Raw genomic sequence first — 7961 nt, 5'->3', positions numbered from 1 at the left:
GGGAGAAAGATGAGGCTTTCTACTCCCGTAAGGATTTACACCCTCGGAAACCCTGTACAGGGTCGCTATGGGTCGGAACCGACTTGATGGCACTTAACAACAACAACAACAATTAACAACAATCTCCAAATAATGTGTTTTATTGCTGACATCTATTCTTCCTGTTCCCACCTAGTGCTCTTCCTAGTTGACATCCTTGTATTCAAGACAGGAGTCCTGGTGTGGCGTTGTGGGTTAATGCACCTGACTGCAAAGCCCTTTCAACTGCAAGCTCACCAGCTGCTCCTCAGAAACCCTATACAGGGTCGCTATGGGTGGGACCTGACTCCATGGCACTTAACAACAACAAATAACATTCAAGACATTAGGAGCAGGCTCTGGTAGCGCAGTGGTTATGAGTCTCTGGCTGCTAATCTCATGGTCAGAAGTTCGAAACTAGCAGCTCTTTCCGTGGGAGAAAGAGAAGGCTTTCTGCTCCCGGAAAGATTTACAGCCTCGGAAACCCTGAGTTTCCTGTGAAAGGTCACTATTACTCTGAACCGACTCCAGAGCCCAGAACCGCCACTCTTCTTTCCAATTCACCTCCTTCTCTTCATTTATCCAAATTATGTTAATCTTTAAAAGACCCAGAGTGCCACCTCTTTCTTAAAGCCATTTATAATCTCGCAGGAATTCTCCTCCTTCTGTACTTCTTCACAACCACTGTCTGCTGGTTACCTTGACCACATGCTATGCTTATTTTCTGACTAGCAGACTTGATGGTCCTCATTCTGTTTAACTCTTTAAAAAATATTTTTTTAAAATTATGATCATTGTAGAAAATTCAGAAAAAGAAATCACTTGTAATCTCATTGCCACTTTTTTTTTTTTTTTTTAAGTTTTTATTGTGATTTGAGTGAAAGTTTACAGGGCAGATCAACAGTTCTACATTCAGCAAATCATATACTTTGTTTCATTACAATGATTATAATCCCCTCCATGTACCATAGGAGTCCTGGTGTGGCGCTCTGGGTTAATGCACCTGACTGCAAAACCATTTGAACTACAAGGTTGGTGGTTCAAGCTCACCAGCATCTCCTTGGAAACCCTATACAGGGTCACTATGGTTTGGAACTGACTCGATGGCACTTAACAACAACACGTACCATAAGTTAACAGTATCTCTATTCATTTTGGCTGTGTGTTGTTTTTTTTTAAACACTCAGGCATACGTAATTTAAACTACCAAAGGGCACATTGTGCAAGTCTGCCCCCTGGCCACCAGCTCTCAGTCCCTCTCTGTCCATGAATCTAGAGTCCTCAGCTGCTCCCTCTCTCCATTCCATGTCCCATCTCTATCCCCATCTTTGGTATCTCTGCTTCTCTGGATAGACCCTCATTCCACTTGTGCTCTTCTCCCTTGATGGTCCTATGGTCCTATGTTTCTGGATTATAAAATTAACTACTGCCTCGTTTTTGTTACAAAACTTCTACCTTTACAATTGTGACAGTCACAATTAGTCATGATAATAATCATAAAAATCATCCCAATCTCATTTTACCAGACCCATCTAGCAACATGAAAACTATTCAGTGAGGACTCTATCTTCGCCCACACCCTTAAACTAAACTTCCACTTGAAAACTTGTAAGCCAGTCACTTCCTTCGTGCCTGTATCACCACTTCATTTTAGGTAGCCAATGTCTAAGTTGTCTGTCCCTATCTATTCTGTATATAGAGGGGATAGCATTGGTACTTGATGTGAAGATTCCTTCCCTCTCTGTTGGTATTTTGAGCTACTACATCCACGAGTATAGGTCAAGTTCACCAAATTGTAGCAATTTACCTCATTTCCTTTATCAAAAAAAAATTTTTTTAAATCATCCTCTACTTGAATTCTGATTATAAAGCTATTGAGGCTAGGTCAAATGGGTACTATCTGTAAGTTTGGGTGTTCTCACTAATAAGTTTTGAGGCATTCCTTCCAAGGGTTTATCAAAGAGAATATTTTTTACACACATTCTTTTTGTTTTCAAGTGCCCCTGAGTCGGAGAGGAACAGCTGCTAGGTTTGACACTGACTTTGCAGTTAGCATTCCAGTGCTTATTCTACAGTGCCACACCAGGACTCATATCCATACATATGTAAAATATAGTATAGGTAGTTTTACATATTACTTTTATACAGTTATTTTATGAAGCCCCCTGTAATCTAAGCAGTTCCTACTCACAATCAAGTTAAGACCCCAACTCCTTAACTTGTGGAGCTGTGGGGTTGTTAAGTGTGGTCAAGTAGGATGCATAGCGACCCTGTATGGGGTTTTGAAGGAGCTGCTGGTGAGTTTGAACCACTGACCTTACAGTTCAAACCGACCTTGAGATCGAGTGCTTATTCTACAGTGCCACACCAGGGCTCTGCTACTCCCTGTATCCTCTGATAATTCAGTTTCTGCTTCCTCCGTCTACTGCTTGTTCTCTCAATGTACCTTTAAACCATTATGCAATCCACACGACTTTTTTACCAGGAGTACAGAGTGGGAGGGGAAGGAGCTCTGGTAGCATAGTGGTTACGAATCGGGCTGCGAACCTTAAGGTCAGCGGTTCGAAACTACCAGCCGCTCCGCGGGAGAAAGATGAGGCTTTCTACTCCCGTAAAGATTTACACCCTCGGAAACCCTGTACAGGGTCGCTATGGGTCGGACCCGACTCGATGGCACTTAACAACAACAACAACAACAGAGTGGGAGGAGCTGTAACATGGTTCTACAGATCAGTTGTTCTGAGTCTGGTGGTCACCCCAGTCCAGTACTCTGCCAAGGGGGGTAGGGGTTATGCAAAAGGAACTTAAAAGAAGGAACCTTGGGAGAAATGGATATAGCCCACAAATGAAGCCTAGCGTATACTTGTATATTTCTCATTTAATTTGTTTTAAATAAGATTTTTACTGACTCTTGATATTTATCTGCCAAATGATCTCCCAGTATAGTTTTATGACAACAATAATAATAAAAGATTAAGCGTTTTGACTTTTACAGTTGTCTTTCTAGGAGCCACAGTGTAGGGGATTACGAGCTAACTACAAGGACAGCAGTTCGAATCTACCAGGTGCTCGGAAGGAGAAAGATGAGGCTTTCCGCTCCCGTAAAGGTTTACAGCCTTAAAAACCCTATGCCCTATACAGGGTCGCTATGAATCGGAACCCACTCCACGGCACACCACCACCATAGGATTTAAGAAGAGCAGCTGGTGGGTTTGAAGTGCTGACACCTGTGGTTCGCAGTCCAGTGCTGATCCCACGGCGGCACCATACCAGGGTCCGTTGTTGTGTTAGTAACTTTATATCAAATTACACCTGCGAAAATGGCAGTGGGGTAAGGACGATAGTGTTTTAATTCTCTTGTGTCCCCACAGGTCAGCTATGAGGTAGAAGTGGATCAGAGCAAGGCTCAAAAAATAACTCAATAAATGTTAATGGGTTAATTTTCATGTACCTGTAGGTTTAACTTTCCTCTCCAGATTTTTCTCCTTAGTCTTTGCTTTCCTTCCATGTATTTCATTGTATCGAAATATCAGCTTCAGGGTAGATAATGCTGGACAGAGGTGCCGTTGTTTTTAAGTGCGTCCTTTGTATTTCTCAGGAAGCATCCTCAAACATGACTTCCCTAACGCTGTCTGAAGAGGCTGAGTTCAAAGTAATCACACCAAGGTGCTTCCCAGGAAAGGAAACGTTTTCTTGCAGTCTGATGTTTCCCGTTACCTAAGCAAAGACTTTTGACTAAATTTGGGCAGATTTTTAAGCCAATGGAACTGGCTTACCTGCCCAACAATTTGTCCCCTTGTGAGTTGCAGAGAGACTGTGTAACTCGGCCTGCGGACTATTTTGCATAGGAACTCTAGTAGCATAGTGGTTACGATTATGGTTGCGAACCTTAATCAGCAGTTCGAAACTACCAGCTGTTCCGCGGGAGAAAGATTAGGCGTTCTGCTCCCGTAAAGATTTACAGCCTCGGAAACCCTGTACAGGGTCGCTATGAGTCGGAACTGACTCCACCGCACAGTCACCGCAGCCAAGCACAAAGTGAACACCTGATTTACCCTCTCCAGGCCCCGACGGATACACAGGTGCAAAGCACGTCGGGGGAAGAAGCTTTGCTTGTCTTCTCAGAGCCGCATTTAGACAGTCCACATTCCAGAACAAGGAGCTGAAGTCAGATCATCGGATCCCCTGAGGCCTCGGTCCCTCATCAGCCGCCAAGAGGAACAACCCTGGGGGACGCCTTGGGTTAGGCCCCTGGGGGCGTGGCCAGCCGGAGGGGGCGTGGCCAGCCGCGGCGTCACCCCTGACGTAGCTGCCCTACCGGGCCGCCGACGCCGCCGAACCGGGGGGCTGGGGGCCGGGGTGAGCCCTAAGATGGCCGCTCCGGCGCGGGCTGGTGAGTGTGCGTGAGGGGTGCGCGTGGCGACGGCGGTTGTCGGAGCGAGGCTCCCTGCCGGAGCGGAGGTCCGACGGGAACCCCCGGGCGGGGAAGCACCTGGCGGCGTTTTCTCGCCGCGCCAGGGGGTCCTGAGAGAGAGGAAGCTGCGGACTCAGGGGACCGAGCCCAGAGGCGCGCGGAGGAGGCAGCGGCGGGTCGGGAGAATTTAGAATTGGCGCCCCTGGGAAGTTTCGGTGGGTCGTGCGAAACCCGTGCCGGTGTCCTAGTGCCGCCTCACAGTGCCTGGGGATGCTCGCAAGGGGGTGCGTTTCTTGTAGCCGGGGTCCCATGAACGGGGGTAGAAGGGAAGGAATTGGGGGACCCGGAGGGGTACAGAGGAGAGTTCTACTCTGATTCCCAATCCAGAGCGTTGAGAAAAGTGATGGGGAATCTGACGGGTGCACTGGGTAAAACAGGCACTGTCGAGGTAAAACTGCATCCCACCCCTGGCCGGGAATGTCCGGAGTGATGCTCAAAGCCCTGGGATGCTTTGGAAGGGCTCTTCTAGTCCTCCGTTAGCAGGAATGTGCTTCCCTCCATTGATCGCGTCCCAGCGCTGCCAGCACCTGCTGCCTCTTGAAGATGCTCCCGCTTCTGAATGCCAGCTTCCTATATGCATTCTCGCCGGCCTGCGAATGCTAATAAGTTAAACTCATTTTAGGTGCATACGAAATGTGTTAGCGTGAGAGAGGGGAAAGGAAAAAAAAACAAAAAAACCCCACAAAACTCAACATCCTGACTGCCCAAGTGTGAGAGATGGAAACCTCTTCCCCCAATTAAAAAGAAAAGGAAAAGAAACACTGTAGTTGTTTCAAGTGCAAGTTTGAGCTGTTGTAAACGCTACTGGTAACTAAATAATTTATATCCTTTTGAAGGATTCAACCCCCCCCCACCCTTTCAAACTTCTTAACTTATAAGTAATGAATTGTGAAATTAACATGGAAATAGGACCTTCAGGCTCTGCTTTAAAATTGTTATTATCTGTTAAGTAGCTAGCTGCCTGTGGGTGTGAATGTAGATGTAACATTTTGAGCCTGGAATTTAATTTTGAGCTGGCTTCAAAAGCAGCATCTGATATAAACAAACAAAAAGAATTGACTTTTCATTATGATCAAATCTAAAAACCTAAACATGAGTTAAGCACATGTTTGTAGAATATTTTATAATGTCAGTAAGATTCAATATTCAATAGTCTTGAAGGAGATGAAAACTTCCCTGTTCTTAGAACCTTAATCTTTTTATCCTTAATTTAGCATCTGCTGGTATTTGAAAGAGATTTTAAACACTGGCACATTCAGCTTCTCTCTCTCCACTTGGATTTCTTTTGTGTACTGTTGTTACTTATGCAATGGATGTCAGATTTTTCAATCTGGTATTCATTTTTGGGACTATCCAAACTGAAATTTATAGATACTCTAACATTAAACAAAGATAACAGTTCAATACATACTGTTCAGAAAATGGGCATGTTTGGGCTGTTAAATTGTGCATCAAGCGTTACTTTCCTTCCAAAATATTAATGTTCTAGATGTTTTTTAGCTTAATCAAACAACTTTTAAAGTGGTAAATTAATTGTTGCTGTTAATTGCTTTCAAGTCTTTTCGGACTCAGGGTTTCCAAGGAACGACTGATGAATTTGAACTACCAACCTTGTGATTCAAACTGAACTTGTGGGCAAGCATTTATCCTGCAGCATATTATTATATACAGTATGACTTGTGGAATATTTCAAATGAAAAGTCTATTGAAGATTTGGGTCATCTATTTGAAGTATGAAATCTAGTGCTAAAATAATGTCTCTACCTAATTGTCTAGTTTCCTTTTTTTCACCCAGTAAGGTATCATATGAAGGGGTTTCAGAAAGTTCATGACAGTTTTTCAAGCCCCTCCCCAATTTTACCTCCACTAAACTTTCTGTCTACTATTATGAGTAATCCTCATATAAAATGATCTTTTGCTGTCATTAGATTATTTGAGGGGAGAGTCTATTTTATTTATGTATCTCTAGCACCTGGCTAACTACTTAACAGGGAGGAAACCAAAAAACAAAACCAGTTCTTATTCTACAGTGCCACACCAGGACTCCCCGTTAAAATATAGGAATCCCAACTAAAATATAACAATCTATAAATATTGGCTTTCTGGCAAATATTATTATGAAAAGTGTCATTGATATCCATAAAAACTTAATTATAAAGAATTTTTTTCAATGGGATTTTATCAGTCATGGGACTAAACTAATTTACTTATGGTTTAAGGATATGCTTGTTAGGTCAAATCATGCATATACTAGATTGAGAAAATAGAGAGTGTAGGCATTTTATATATAAACAAGGTATTTGAGGCTCAGTTTAATAAACTCACATTAGAATGTGCAATGTTTTCCTGTTTCTCCACTGTTCTATAATTGCCTGCAGTGAATTGAGGTATACAATATGGTTGCATGACACTAATGATAAATGTTTGAACCAAAATCATCCATAAATGGATCACACTTGTATGTAGGAATGGATGGAGGAATTCAAGTAACCTGAAGATAAAAGTTGATTTCCTGCAGTGTTATCTTACAACAGTCAACTAGATTCAATCTCTAGGTTTCCCATGAAGCAGGTTAGAGGCTTGAGGAAGGCCCAAGAAAAAGGATAGCCTTCATGGTTTAATGAGTTTCAAGAGAGATCAGGGTAATTAAAGATTCTAGATCTCTAAAGGAAGGAAGAACAATCAGGGCCTTTCTAGGGATAAAGGAAAAGAAATACATCATGATTGACAAGGAGAAGTGCCAAAGCACACAATAGGCATAATGGAGGGAGAATATGAGGGTCCATTATATTATTCATTCAGTAATTTGTTCATTCAAAAATATTGGACCCCTTTGGATATACTAGGCACTATGCATGACCCCTGTTGTTTTACAGATCTCTTGTAAGAGGTCAGGATACAATAGTGGTCCCAAGAAGTAAATGAAATTTCCCAAGAAGTAAAATTGAAAACTGCTCTAAAGCCATAGATAGGGTTTACCATAATTATGATAAAACTATTTTCATTCTTATCCAAATGAATATAACAACTGTGGTAGTTAATATGGGAAGTGAGGAATACTTCCTAAGGTCTACCTTATACTGAAATTGCTCTCTTTTATTATGGAAAATAACATATTCTTTTAATAGCCTTTAGAGGATCTGCTTAGGCTATTTTGTACTGTTAGGAAAATAAGTTGTGTTATAAAAATTATTTTCTTTAAAATAGCCAATATATACATATATTCTAATATCCATCTCTTTGGGCAATATCAGGAAGATTTTCTTTAATGAGTTCAAGATGGTTACTGGGGACACAATTATACTTAAACATGTATTCTACTTTGTGCCCAGTGATACTGCTTTTTTCTTTAGTGTAGAATGTAGTTAAGTATTTATATAATATATGAATGCCATTTACTGTTCATAGCCCAGTTATGTCATTAAAATGAAACAATTCAAAATGTAGTTGTGTGTGTGTGTGTGTGTGT

The 7961-nt window shown here is 42.2% G+C and overlaps 1 protein-coding gene across 1 annotated transcript in view; it reads left to right on the top strand.

Annotated features, from left to right (window-relative positions):
* The first annotated feature begins 4337 nt into the window (after positions 1-4337).
* USP44 (ubiquitin specific peptidase 44) overlaps positions 4338-7961 on the top strand; it is a 32324-nt gene continuing 28700 nt past the window's right edge. The window contains exon 1 of the mRNA XM_006871813.1: positions 4338-4411. The gene's annotated coding sequence lies outside the window, so the exon portion shown is untranslated. The remainder of the gene's footprint in view (positions 4412-7961) is intronic.

Source organism: Chrysochloris asiatica, unplaced genomic scaffold (assembly GCF_000296735.1).
Source record: "Chrysochloris asiatica unplaced genomic scaffold, ChrAsi1.0 scaffold00174, whole genome shotgun sequence".
Classification (NCBI taxonomy): domain Eukaryota; kingdom Metazoa; phylum Chordata; class Mammalia; order Afrosoricida; family Chrysochloridae; genus Chrysochloris; species Chrysochloris asiatica.
Note: the sequence above shows the minus strand (reverse complement) of the source record. Positions and strands in the feature narration are given on the sequence as shown.